The 14,221-nt window shown below is 39.9% G+C and overlaps 1 protein-coding gene across 4 annotated transcripts in view; it reads right to left on the bottom strand.

Annotated features, from left to right (window-relative positions):
• The window catches only part of LMNTD1 (lamin tail domain containing 1), a 489,113-nt gene that overhangs the window by 210,430 nt on the left and 264,462 nt on the right, over positions 1-14,221 (bottom strand). For 2 of the 4 annotated variants that reach the window (XM_070789935.1, XM_070789934.1), the window contains one exon: positions 11,186-11,336. The exons of 1 other annotated variant lie outside the window; for it this stretch is intronic. The gene's annotated coding sequence lies outside the window, so the exon portion shown is untranslated. Of the gene's footprint in view, positions 1-11,185; positions 11,337-12,576; positions 12,685-14,221 lie in introns of those variants that run through there. One more of the 4 variants, XM_070789937.1, reaches the window with a different exon arrangement.

Below are 14,221 nucleotides of genomic sequence, written 5' to 3'. Positions count from 1 at the left end.
GCTAAGTCACTTCAGTGGTGTCTGACTCTGTGAGACCCCATAGATGGCAGCCCACCAGGCTCCATCCCTGGGATTCTCCAGGCAAGAACACTGGAGTGGGTTGCCATTTCCTTGTCCAATGCATGAAAGTGATAAGTCAAAATGAAGTCGCTCAGTCGTGTCTGACTCAGCGATCCCATGGACTGCAGCCTACCAGGCTCCTCTGTCCATGGGATTTTCCAGGCAAGAGTACTGTTAAAAACTATTTTACTTGATATTATGTTTGAAGTAACTTCCTATTGAGAAAGTTTTTAGTAAACACTGAATTAGTAAATATTGGGTGACAAGCATTCAGAATTGACAGAAGGTATGGGTAGGGAATGGTTTAATGTCATCAGATATCAGAAGGAAGTTGGAACTATTCCATTCTTACTTTGCTTTGTCTTCTGCAGCCAAGAGAGTGAGCCAACATTACAGTGGGGGAGTGAAACCCACGTTAGGCAAGGAAATTGGAAAAGAAATCCAGGGCCCCTTAAACTTGGTAAAAATCCAGGCTCCTGACAGAGATAGATATATAGTTTCAAACCTGATTCTGAAACTGTGTGATCTTGGGCAAGTATTTCACCTCTTATTCCTCAGCAAGGTCATCTATAAAATGGGAATTAAAATAGAAACTATCCCATAATTTAAATAATATCCCATAGTTAGATAATATGTATAAACTTCTTAGAACAATGCCTGACCTGCTTAATACTCAATAACTGCTACTAATTATTATAATTATTATCACTAAATTATAGAAATGATTTCAGGTCTTAAGATCTAGATGAATTATACACCAGGGTAATGAACAACTGGGCTTCCCTGGTAGCTCAGCTGGTGAAGAATCTGCCTACAATGCAGGAGATCCTAGTTTGATTCCTGGGTCAGGAATATTCCCCTGGAGAAGGGATAGGACACCCACTCCAGTATTCTTGGCTACCCTGCTGACTCAAACTGTAAAGAATCTGCCTGCAAGATGGGTGACCTGGGTTCGATCCCTGGATTGGGAAGATCCCGTGGAGGAGGGCATGGCAACCCACTCCATTATTCTTGCCTGGAGAATCCCCATAGACAGAGGAGCCTGGTGGGCTACAGTTCATGGGGTCACAAAGAGTGACACGACGGAGCAACTAAGCACAGCACAGTGAACGACTTGCAGAAATATATGTTGAATGATGAATACACAAAATACAGTGCAGCCTGGAATCTGTAGTTTATGACTATTGCCTTGATCACAACATAACACACCTGCACTCAGACACTTACTAAAGCAATGCTGCACAAATGTCAGTCATTGGACTGTCAGCTGTATTCGTTTCCTACTTCTGCTATCATAAATTGTCATAGACTTAATGGCTTAAAAGAAGAGGAATTTATTCTCTTACATTTCTGCAGGTCAGAAGTCTAAGTGAGTCTTATGGGATTAAAATCAGGGAGTGGTCCTTCTTGGAGTTTCAGGGGAGAATTCATTCCTTGTCTTTCTCAGCTTCTAGAAGCCATCAGTGTTCCTTGGCTGCTGGCCTTTTCCTCCCATCACTCTAACCTCTTGCTGACCTTGCCACACCTACTTCTTTGTCTTTGACCTTTCTGTCTCCCTTTTAGAAGATCCTTGTGATTACAACATTAGACCCATGCAGATAATCCAGGATAATCTCTCCATCTCAAGATCCCTAACTTAATCATATCTGCAAAGTCCTTTTTACCACATAAGGTAACATTCAGATTCTGGGATTTGCATGTGGACATGGGGGGGGCCCGTTATCCATCCTACCACATCATCTTTATCATTCGAATTCTGCCATGTCCGCTTACCAACATAATATTACTTGATATTTGTCTTAAAATTTTGTTTTACTTAACCTTATCTATAAACCCAAGGTTTTGCTAGATTAGTTATATCTTTTTAAAACATATTAAAATAACATTTCAATAATTAAAATAAAATTTTGTTTATTTTCTAATATTCTCTTGGGTTTTGAGTGATATACATATTGTATTTCAGGAAACTGATTATAAATTCTACTATAAATTGACCTCTATTAGGGACTGGCCAATGATCTTCCCATAGTCTCAGGTAATTGGGAACATCTAGCTTAGTCTAATGAGCAGGCTTATTATCTTTTCTAAATTCTTTGAGTTCTGTCTCAATACTATTTTAGAATATATGAGTCATATTATTAAAGCCAAATATAGAAATTATTTGACCAAGCTACAGTTAGTGTCCAGTCTACTATGCTAGGGAAGGTCATTTTGTGAAAACATAATTGGGGATATGACCCATTAAAATAGAGTGTTATGCATCCAGGGAACTTGGCAGAACATGTGCATGCTCAGTGTCCGACTCTTTGTGATCCTATGGGCTGGAGCCCACCAGGCTCCTCTGTCCATGGAACTTTCCAGGCAAGAATACTGGAGTGGGTTGCAATTTCCTTCTTCCGGGGATCTTCCTGACCCAGGGATCGAACCTCCATCTTCTGCATTGCAGGTGGTTTCTTCACCAACTGAGCCACCAAGGAAAATAGATAACCAACAAGGATCTATCATATAGCAGCACATGGAAGTGGAAGTGAAAGTTGCTCAGTCGTGTCTGACTCTTTGCAACCCCATGGACTGTAGCCTGCCAGGCTCCTCTGTCCATGGAATTCTCCAGGCCAGAATACTAGAGTGAATAGCCGTTCCATTCTCCAGGGGATCTTTTCAACCCAGGATTGAACCCAGGTCTCCCTCATTGCAGGCGGATTCTTTACTGTCTGAGCCACCAGAGAAGCTCATGGAACTCTGTTCAATGTTATGTGGCAGCCTTCACTGTTCACCTGAAACTATCACACCATTGTTAATTGACTATACTGGAATATAAAAGACTGGAGGAGGCAACGGCAACCCACTCCAGTATTCTTGCCTGGAGAATCCCATGGACAGAGGAACCTAGGAGGCTACAATCCATGGGGTCGCAAAGAGTTGGACATGATTGAGCAACTAACACACACAATATAAAAGAAAAAGTTCAAATGAAAAAAAAAAGATGTTAACAGAAATAAACAAAAATTAATTTTTCTTATAAAAGTAGATTAAAAATAAAAATAATTTTTAAAAAAGTGTAGCCTAATGTATTTTATTGCCTAAGCCATAACAATGTCAGCTTTAAGGAGTAAATGAAATCAGCTCATCACTGGGACCTTAGCAGTAAGATTCCTTTGCTCCTGACTTATGAAGTATGTTGATTTGAGGACTATTTGTTTTACTTTGTACTATGTCCAGTCTTATTTCAGTAAAAATATAAAAATCCTACTGTTATAGAAATTGTAATCAGGTGCATTTGAATAATTTATATGAAACTAATTCCTGAATCCTGGATTATATTTAAAAATTTTTTAATGTATTTATTTTTGGCTGTGTTAGGTTTTCACTGCTGCTCACAGGCTTTTCTTAGTTGTGGCAATTGGAGGCTACTCTCTAGCTGGGGTGCACGAGTTTTTCACTGTGGTGGCTTCTCTTGTTGCAGAGCATGGTGTCTAGAGTGTGGGCTCCGTAGTTGGGGTTCACGGGCTTAGTTGCCCCACAGCATGTGGAATCTTCCCAAACCAGGAACTGAACCCATGTTCTCTGAATTGGCAGGTGGATTCTTAACCACTGGATCACCAGGAATGTCCTGCATTTACATTTTTAGGAAAATATTGTAGTGGACATGAGAACATGCCTCACATACCTCTAACCAGAGAACTTGATCAAGGGCTCCAGCTATGATACTCTCAGATCCATCCCTGGGTTTGCAGTGGGGCCAGGCTTCTCATGGGTTCTTTCCAATAAGGACTGAGCACTGCAGGACTTCTAAGACAGGCCATTCCTGGGAGTGCAAGACTCCTCTGGTGTCCACTTATGGCTTCAAGACTCCCTGAGGACCTTGCTGAACCTTCTTAGATCACACGATAGTTTCAGATCTTTCCGTCCAGCCTTCCTTCCCTCTTTTTGTTCACTATCCTTGCACTGTGATCAAAAGAATCTCTCAGCCTTCTCCGTCTCCCTTTTCTCTCAAAGCCATTTCCCTAATTACATTTTTGTGTGTGTTTAATCCCATCTTGGCATCTAAATTTTGAAGGAGCTGAATTAACAAAGATTTTGTAACTTTCCAACCATTAAAATAATCAGAACTTTTTTCCTAAAGGCAGATATGCATCTAATTTATAGAGTGGTTGTATCACGTTGTTTGGCTGCATATTTAAAAGGAGAGGATTTTCAACTTGGGGTTGTTCTGCCTTTTGGAGTACTTTGTTAGAGGTTCCTGCTGCTACTGCTGCTGCTAAGTCGCTTCAGTCGTGTCCAACTCTGTGCGACCCCAGAGACGGCAGCCCACCAGGCTCCCCCGTCTCTGGGATTCTCCAGGCAAGAACACTGGAGTAGGTTGCCATTTTCTTCTCCAATGCATGAAAGTGAAAAGTGAAAGTGAAGTCGCTCAGTTGTGTCCAACTCTAGCGACCCCATGGACTGCAGCCTACCAGGCTCCTCTGTCCATGGGATTCTCCAGGCAAAAGTACTGGAGTGGGGTGCCATTGCCTTCTCCAGTTAGAGGTTCCACAGTGGAACAAATAGTTAGGATCCATCAGCATATCAATGTGGTACAGGTAGATCCAGGCCATCAAAAGACCACTGACTATTAGAACGGTGAATGATGAAACAGACTTCAGTAGCTATCATGGGCTTTGGTGATAAGACAGAGTAGAGAGAAAGAGAGTTATAATAGAGCTCAGGTGTGAAGCAATTGAGACTAGATCTTGCTGACAATTCATTTAAGATAGTACCTGGGAAAACCAAACAACTGCACTGAGAGGATAAAACCTGGCAGAGAAATGGCATAATAGAATAGTTGGCCTGAAGTTTCCTTTTGAAAAGATGGAGTGTTTCTACATAATACCCAACTTGGAGAAGATACAATACAATTAAGGTTAGGTCTTACTTAATGCTTCAGACCTTTAAACAAGGATCACTTCCATGTGTTATCACATTTTGAGTGACAGAAATTTCATCTCTATGCCTTAAACTCCGGTGGGGCTTTAGGTTGTGACAAAGGAGTATTCTCCCATGATATAAACCTTAAATTCACGCAGCTTTTTGAAATTCCAATTTTATAATTCTGATTTCAGTCGTGATTTTTAACATATACATACACATAAGCAGACAGCTGGCAACTGCACAAAGTTTTAAGAAAAGATGAACACTCTCCACTGAACAACTTACCCTGGGGCACTCCCACCATTGAAGTGTAGCCACAAACAAGGAAAGTGACTTGGTGGCCAGAGATGGCAGGATGTGGGATCCAGCTAATGGCAGTGCCCACTCCCCAACTTCAGCTACCAATTATAAGGCCAGGTTGTCACCAGTGTTTCTGATTGGTTTGCTACAAATTGGAGGTTCCACAAAACCAACCATGCCCTCTCCTCAACCCCACACTGATTTGATGCAATAATTTGCTAGAGTGGCTCATTGTCATCCTTCAGTTGTTCAGTTGTGTCTGACTCTTTGTGACCCCATGAACTGCAGCACATCAGGCTTCCCTGACCTTCACCATATCCCGGAATTCACTCAAACTCATGTCCATGCAGTGATGCTATTAACCATCTCGTCCTCTGTCATCCCCTTCTCCTCCTGCCTTCAATCTTTCCCAGCATCAGAGTCTTTTTAACATTTTACTTCAGTTCAGTTCAGTTCAGTTCAGTCGCTTAGTCATGTCCGACTCTTTGTGACCCCATGAATCGCAGCACGCCAGGCCTCCCTGTCCATCATCATCTCCCAGAGTTCACTCAAACTCACATCCATCGAGTTGGTGATGCCATCCAGCCATCTCATCCTCTGTCGTCCCCTTCTCCTCCTGCCCCAAATCCCTCCCAGCATCAGAGTCTTTTCCAGTGAGTCAAGTCTTCACATCAGGTGGCCAAAGTATTGGAGTTTCAGCTTCAGCCTCAGTCCTTCCAATGAACACCCAGGACTGATCTCCTTTAGAATGGACTGGTTGGATCCCCTTGCAGTCCAAGGGACTCTCAAGAGTCTTCTCCAACACCACAGTTCAAAAGCATCAATTCTTCGGCGCTCAGCTTTCTTCACAGTCCAACTCTCACATCCATACATGACTACTGGAAAAATTACTTACTAGATTACTAACTTATTACTAAAAGATACAAGGAAAGGCATTTCAGGTTGGAGATAACATGTGAAAAGGAACTTCCAAGAAGAAAAGGATGCCTTTGAGGAACTGCAAGAAGCAGAAAGTTATCAGCCATTGAGGAGCATGAAATAGGGCTTGAGAGGTGGGCAGAGGCCAGATTAGACAGAAGCTTGAAGGAAATAGTACACATTTTGGTTTTTATCCTCTGGGCAAGATTTAAACCAGAATAACAATATAAACTAATTTTTGTTTTGAAAAGACTACTGACTATTGTCTACAGCAGCCACATAGGGCATTCAAATTTTCTATTGGTCATGTTTTTAAGTAAAAAAAAAAATACATATCAAATTAATTTTATTGATATGCTTTGTTTAACTCAACATATCCAAACTATCTGATCATTATCATGTTGTTGTTGTTCAGTCGCCCAGTTGTGTCTGACTCTTTGTGACCTCATGGACTGCAGCACATCAGGTCTCCATATCCCTCACCATCCCCTGAAGTTTGCCCAAGTTCATGTCCATTGCATAGGTATGCCATCCAGCCATCTCATCTTCTGACACCCTCTTCTCCTTTTCCCTTCACTCTTCCACTATCAGGGTCTTTTCCACTGAATTGGCTGTTCACATCAGGTGACCAAAATACTGGAGCTTCAGCTTCAGCATCAGTCCTTCCAGTGAGTATTCAGGGTTGATTTCCCTTAACATTGACTAGTTTTATCTCCCTGCTGTTGAAAGGACTCTCAGAAGTCTTCTCCAGCACCACAGTTCAAAGAAATCAATTCTTTGGCTCTCTGCCTTCTTTATGGTCCAGCTCTCACAAACACACGTGACCAGTGGGAAGACCATAGCCTTGACTATATGGACCTCTGTCTGGATAGGGATTTGATTCCTCTAGGGATTGAATATAAAAATCTGCATGTGCATCTCTGACTCCTGCAGACCAGTTGACAGCTCTAGGGATAGATCTGAAATTAGAGGAAGTGTTAGTCACTTGGTCACTTTAGAATCTTTGTGACTCTGTGGACTGCAGCCCACCAGGCCCCTTTGTCCATGGGATTCTCTAGACAAGAATACTGGAGTGAGTTGCTGTGCCCTCCTCCAGGGGATCTTCCCAACCCAAGGATCGAACCCAGGTCTCCTACATTGCAGGTGAATTTTTTACCATCTGAGCCACCAAGGAAGCTCAGTCATTATTATAAGCAATGTTAAAAAAAAAAAATGTTGACATCTCACATTTTTCCCCCTTGCTAAGTCTTTGAAACTCAGTGTGTGTTTTAAACTTACAAATATCTCAGTTCAAGCAAGCAGCATTTCCAGTGCTCTGTAGCCACATGTGGCTGGGTGGCTACCATATAGACAGTGTAGCACTAGAGAATAAATCAGAGGGGCTGCAGTGGAAGCAACAGCCCAGTTTGGAGGCTACTGCAAAAGTCCAGTGAGACAAGCACTGCTCAGATTAGGACAGAAACAATAGAGATGGCAGAAAATGATTTGAGATCAGTCTCAAATTTGAGACTGATTTGAGATCAGTCTGGAAGGAGTTAAGAGAAGTAGACACGAAGGAATGTGAGGGAAAGGCTTAGAAGGTGAAATACAACCAGAAATAAGCCCTAGGATAATTCTAAGACTGTTCTAAATTAATGCTTTGATGTTGAATTTCCTCTAGGGCCTTAGCAGGATATATTTTTACTGTCACTTATGATTGTATTATTTTCCTTTTTATATCTACTTTTATTTTTGATCAACTGCTTTTATGCATTGGTCTGCTTCAAAATTCCTATTTCATCCTCCATTCACCTGTATATTTAATTCAATTTGATTTAACAGAAATTGTTTTGACCCATTTGTGCTAGGTTTTGTGCTGAATATAGAGAAGATAAAGAAAATAAGGAAGGATGTCTATATAAAAAAAGCTTCCCTGGTGGCTCAGATGGGAAAGAATCTGCCTGCAATGCAGGAGACCCTATCCCTGAGTCTGGAAGATTCCCCAGAGAAGGGAATGGCTACCCATTCCAGTATTCTTGCCTGGAGAATTCCATGGACAGAGGAACCTAGAGGACTACAGTCCATGGGGTTGCAAAGAGTTGGACATGACTGAGCGACTAACACTCTCACTTTTCTATAATAAGAAGCTAAGTATAATATATGAAACCTAAAGCATTTACTCTTGTTGTCCCAGTTGCCTTGGTTGTTTAACAATAAAGCATATCCTATTTTCATCCAGCATAGTCTCAGAGGATTGTGTATACCCCTGAATTTGGCAGTGTCTGATCATTCAGTCAGGGTCAGTTAGAATGACAAAAATCACTCTATAGATTTTGAATAAAACATGATTTAACAGTAGGGAATTAAAGATTTACCAAACCATTCCAAGGGCTAAGACAGCAAAGGTCAGGAAAGCCCCTGCAAGCTTTCAGGAAATTTACAAGTACAAAAATTATCAGGAAAGCTGCTTCCTGGATCTCAGCTGTTTCAACAAATAAAATGATTCTTAGGACGTCTTTTGGGAACCACTGGCAACACCCATTGTGAACCATCCACCAACCCTCACTTGCCTGCCTATGGCTGATGCTGTAGAATAATGGAGTTCCTCTTTAGCTTGGGATTCTGGGAAATGTAGTTTCAGGGTTCCTCCCCGTGATACAAGGGAGATACAGAAAAGGGGTGGGCATGAAGATGAGATATACAACCAGGCATGGGTAGATTGTGCATGTAGTTGGTTCTGGGGTAAAAATTGCACATCTGTAAGCCTCAAATACTCTGTTTCAATTTAGTGCTGCCAAATAAATTTTCAACTAAATTTCTAACATTTAAATCTTGAATTATGCTTTGTTTTTTTTCCCCCAAAATCAGAAGGTAACTTAAGGTGTTTGAAAACAACTAAACCCTAAAAAAAGTATTCAGAGATTGAATATACAAATAGGAAACAGCCAGAAAACTCATATAAAAACAGAACTTTAGTCCAAAATCTGCAGCAAGCTGCCTAGGAAACCAAACCCTTTATGTATAATAAACATCCCAAGACGCCAGCCAGCTATAAGTCAGATGTGAGAAAACCAGATTGCTATCTCTGGTGACAATCCAGAAAACTAAACAGTAACTTCTGTAACAGTCAGGCCACTTGACCCCAAATGGCCAGGGCTTGATTAATAACTGATTAATAAGCTTCCCTCATTTTTGTGCCCACTCCCAACTTAGTACCAACCAGGGAAAGTGTATACCCCTGATCAATCACATAAGATGCCCCATTTCTAGCTAGCCTGCCTACAGTTTCTCCATGCCAATAGCACTCAATCATAGCATACCTGCAGCCTTTTCTTTTTTCCACTATAAAGCTTTCCCACTTTGCTTTCTCATTTGCTTGGTTTTCTTTTTTTTTTCCCCACAGTATTAATCAAGGTAGGATGTGATCTAAGAAGAAGCGGTATTCAATAAGGTAAATACCATATACATTTCTAGGCACCAATTTTCTCCTAAGTAGCAGGCAGTATGGTACAACGGATAAGTGATTGAATTCTGGAATCAGAAAACCAGACTTTAAATCCTACCATTTTCACAGTCTAGATGTGCTATCCAGATTATTTGCTTAACCTTGATGGCTTCTGTTTTCTCATCAATTATGTGCTCAGTTGCTCAGCTGTGTTTGGCCCCATGAACGGTAGCCCGCCGGGCTCCTCTGTCCATGGAATTTTTCAGGCAAGATTATTGGAGCGGGTTGTTATTTCCTGCTCCAGGGGATCTTTCTGAGCCAGGGATCAAACTAGCATCTCTTACGTCTCCTGCATTGGCAGGAGGGTTCTTTACCACTAGTGCCACCTGGGAAGCCCTTTTCTTATCAACAAAGTGGCTACAATGATGGTATCTATTATTTAGGGTTGTTCGCTGGATTGAATCAGGTTACGGCTGTAAACTGCATTATTTAATTTGGTATTATCATTATGTTCTCTTTCCAAGCTCATGACCTCCATTTTGGTCCACATATAAATTACCTCTTACTTCATCATCCTTCCTCTATCTGATCCTTCCTTCAGCTCACTGAACATAAGCAACCAAATAAATCTTCTTCAACTGTTACCATCTCATTCCCTTACTCAAAAATTCTCAGGGCCATTAAAGACATCTATAACCTACCTTTCCACAAGTTCTCATAGTCTCTTGTACAAGAAGGACCTTCTGCTGTAGCCAAATGTGTATATCCATTTATCTAGAGATATCTCCCAAAGTCTCACACACAAGACCATTTTCCCTCCCACTTTTCATATTTGGAGTAAACTATACTTCCTTTCTCAATGTCTGAATCCTACATTTCATTTATGGTCCAGCTCAAATCCTCTCACCCCATTAAACCTTATCACACCACTGCATTCTACAGAAATTTCTTTCTCTCTAGAGTCCTAAAATTTTACTAAGCTCACTAAATTATATCCTGATTTGCAAAAATATGTCTTTTCATAAATGTGTATCAAAACCTAAGGGAGAGGATAATATTCCTGAAGGCAGGGCCAATAGTTTATTCTTTCTGGTGTATTGCCATATACCCACACATAATAATAATAATTGCTATTCAAGACTAATTATGTTTCTGTTGCCTTGCCAAACACTTCATTTTATCTGATTTATTTCTCTCCAGAGCTCTTGAGGGAGGGGTTATAATTAGCCATTTATCAGGTGAGAGAATTTGAACATAGAAAAGTTGAATTATTTGCCCAAGGTCACAGAAATAGTAATGATGAATCTGAGCCACCTAGGAATCTGTGACTCCACATCTTATGCAATTAATTAACATTCTGTGGATTGATTAAACATACTGCTTTATGAGATCCTGCCAGATAATGCATATAAATTTCCTCTCTTTATTGCCAGTGTCTCCTTGGAAAACCCAAATACAGGATTCACTTTAGAGATTGTGTATTTCTACAATGGAATCAATTTCCAGAGACATTTCTCTTAAACTTGTAGATAGAAATCTTGAAACAATCAGGAAAATATCAGAGAGCACATTTACTTAGCCATGTAAGTTGTTCAGAATTAAGATGCTGGAGAAGACATCACGTCAGGTTTATGGTTTCTTCATGTTTGCCGTTCATTCCTATTTTGAGCAGAATTTCGTGCCACTGTTCGTTGCTGGATTTTAGGATACAATTCTCAGGTTCCAGCTAAGAAGAGGGATAGCTTTTATTTACACCATTTCAAAAATATATGAATATCAAAACTAACATAAAATTTTAAATATTGAATATACTATGACATTAGTGTGAAAGAGGGTGTTTTTGGCTTTTTGGTTTGTCTTTCTCAATAATCATTCATTTTCAAAACGGTTTGGGAAAGTAGGAAGATGGTAGAGTTAGGAAAAAAAAAAACACAAAAAAAACCTTGTCCAGAGTATCTTACAGTATGAATTTTTCAATCAGAGAAGCACATGGACTCTTGAGAGTCTTCCTGAATATTAAAAACACCACCTATATTTTAAAACTTGATCCTTCAAGGATGTTAAACTGACCTAGCTCTTTCTGCAATCCATGGTGTGGTAACTTGGGAAAATCCAATCCTGAAAAAAATTCTAACCCAAAGAGTATAAAGTTAAACAGGGATCTTTCTCAAAATACACTTAAAAGTATAAAGATGCCGTGTCTTTATTCTTGTTTGTTCTATAAAAATACAAATGTATAGGAAGGAAATGATAATTTCAATCAACATTCACTGGTAATTAAAAGCAACTGTAGTCCTCGGGCTGTTTCTTTCCAATATGATCCAGTGATCAGAAGGAATTGGAAATGATTACATTTTAACTAGAAACACATTTCTGTCCACAACGGAGCTCTGAAGCATGAAAAAGACACAGTGGTGGACCCTGTTTGTGTTTCCATCTGGGGCTCTAATTTGAACTTCAGTGCTTATTCTCTCAGACTTCTGGCTGTGCAAAGATTCAGAAAGTCAAAGCCAGCATATTCTTTTACCCTGTTTCATGCAAAAAATAAAATAAAATTCCATGGCAAACAATTACCATGTTTGCCTTTTGTGGAATGGCTCTATTTAAATCCATTATAGGTTAAACAAGAGCACTTGTAAAATTCACAGCTCAGAGTTAATCTGGCTATATCCCAGGGCACCCAATCTGAAAAGCAAGTGATTGCAAACACTCTTGGGAAGGAAGTTAGCAATGGCCTATAATGCAAAACAGTCTGGAACGATTACATTTAGCTTGGTTTTCAAATTAAGAAATTCATCCCATGGTTGGTTTTTCATTTGAAAGCCTTCTTCAAGTCCCATTAAAAATGCTCATCTATTTCTGATACTCAGTTAGTGCATCCAAATGATATCATCATTAGCGATAAGGGGAAAAACAGTGAACGCTGTAGTGCCTTATGCCAGGAATTATTTGGTCATGGAAAGTACCTGGAGGTGCTTGTAGTTGCTACAACTTCACAACTCTGGACTGGGAATTCTGTTTTCTGTGGCCAGGAGGGAACGGTGAATTCACAGAAGTCCTGATGGGGAAAAAGAGGACGCCCTGTGGCCCTTAAAGAACTTGGCAACTTACTGTATTTGATATGAAATGTACATCCTTTTCTTTTCTTAGTGTAAAATGCACCAAGGGCTTCCCCAGTGGCTTAGTGGGTAAAGAATCTGCCTGCAATGCAGGAGATACACGAGATGTGGGTTCAATCCCTGGGTTGGGATGATCCCCAGGAGGAGGAAATGGCAACCCACTCCAGTATTCTTGCCTGAAAAACCCCATGGACAGAGGAGCCTGATGGGCTACAGGCCATGGAGTTGTGAAGAGTCGAATACGACTGAGTGAATAAGCGTGCAAATGCACAAGAGTCTTTTTGATCCATGAGTCTCAGCTCCTCATTCTTATACTGAGAATCTAATAGCTATTTAGAATATTTTATAAAAAAAAAAATCAAAGGATGTGATATCACTCTTAGGGCATTTAAGATTTCTTTCTGAGGTATGAAAACTGAATGCCTATTAAAATAATGAGTATGAGCCACCAAACCCTATCCATGATCATTCAGTGTCTTTATTACCAAAACACTTTCCTCAGGAAGATAAAGGGGAGAAATGCTCTAACGGGAAAAGCATATTATGATTCATGGGAACAAGCTGATGCTCTCTGATGGCATACTCTTGTCATTCATTTCATTTCACAAGTGCCTATATAATGCTTGCCTCCTATGTTCCACGTGCTGTTCTCAGCACTTGACAAATATTCATACATTTAATGTCATGTCTCATGTCAACACGATGTAGGTGGTGTAGATACAATTATTAACCCCACTTTACAGATAATGAGACTGAAAGACAGGTTAAATAACTTGCCTATGATCAGACAATTGTGGAGCCAAGATTTTGAAGCCTTGCAGTTATGTTTATTCAAAACTCTCATGGTGTGAACAAGCGCACAGATCATCGATAAAAGCTGTTAAGTGCTATGGTCTTTGAGAGCAAATGGTAAAGTCGTTTTGTATTTGGTTGTATAAATTTTATAGCTTGGAGGTGGTTTTTCATGTTTGTCATGTTAAAGGACAAAACTTTCTAATGCTGCCATAAAATCTCTAGCTATACACGATAAGAAAAATGTACATAAGTCAGATATTGTTTCTGTACAGCTTTTCTTATTGGCATGCAGTGTCTAGATCTTTAAAATTTAGTGCTAAAATGAAAAATAGAAAAATAAGTGATGTATATATTGTAATATATCACATTTATGCAAATTAAACACATGCAACGTGAAACCATAATATGTGTTTACAAGTACACATGAAAAAAAAAGAAAGGATATCTGGCAAACCTTAGAAGAATTCAAAGAAAACAGGACCAGAGCTTTACAGGGAATGTTAATCATGAACTGAGGCTGGTATTTAACTTAACCCTCTGATTCCAAGACTGAAGCTGAGAGAAAGAATCCATCTAAATATTTATCCATGCATGTACTGAATTCATTTATCTAAGCAGTCATTCACGCCAACAAGGGAAAGTGAGAAAGTTTTCTGTGTTACTGATTAGATTATTAGATCATTTTATTATGTAACAA

This window comes from Bos indicus, chromosome 5, assembly GCF_029378745.1.
Source record: "Bos indicus isolate NIAB-ARS_2022 breed Sahiwal x Tharparkar chromosome 5, NIAB-ARS_B.indTharparkar_mat_pri_1.0, whole genome shotgun sequence".
NCBI lineage: Eukaryota > Metazoa > Chordata > Mammalia > Artiodactyla > Bovidae > Bos > Bos indicus.
Note: the sequence above shows the minus strand (reverse complement) of the source record. Positions and strands in the feature narration are given on the sequence as shown.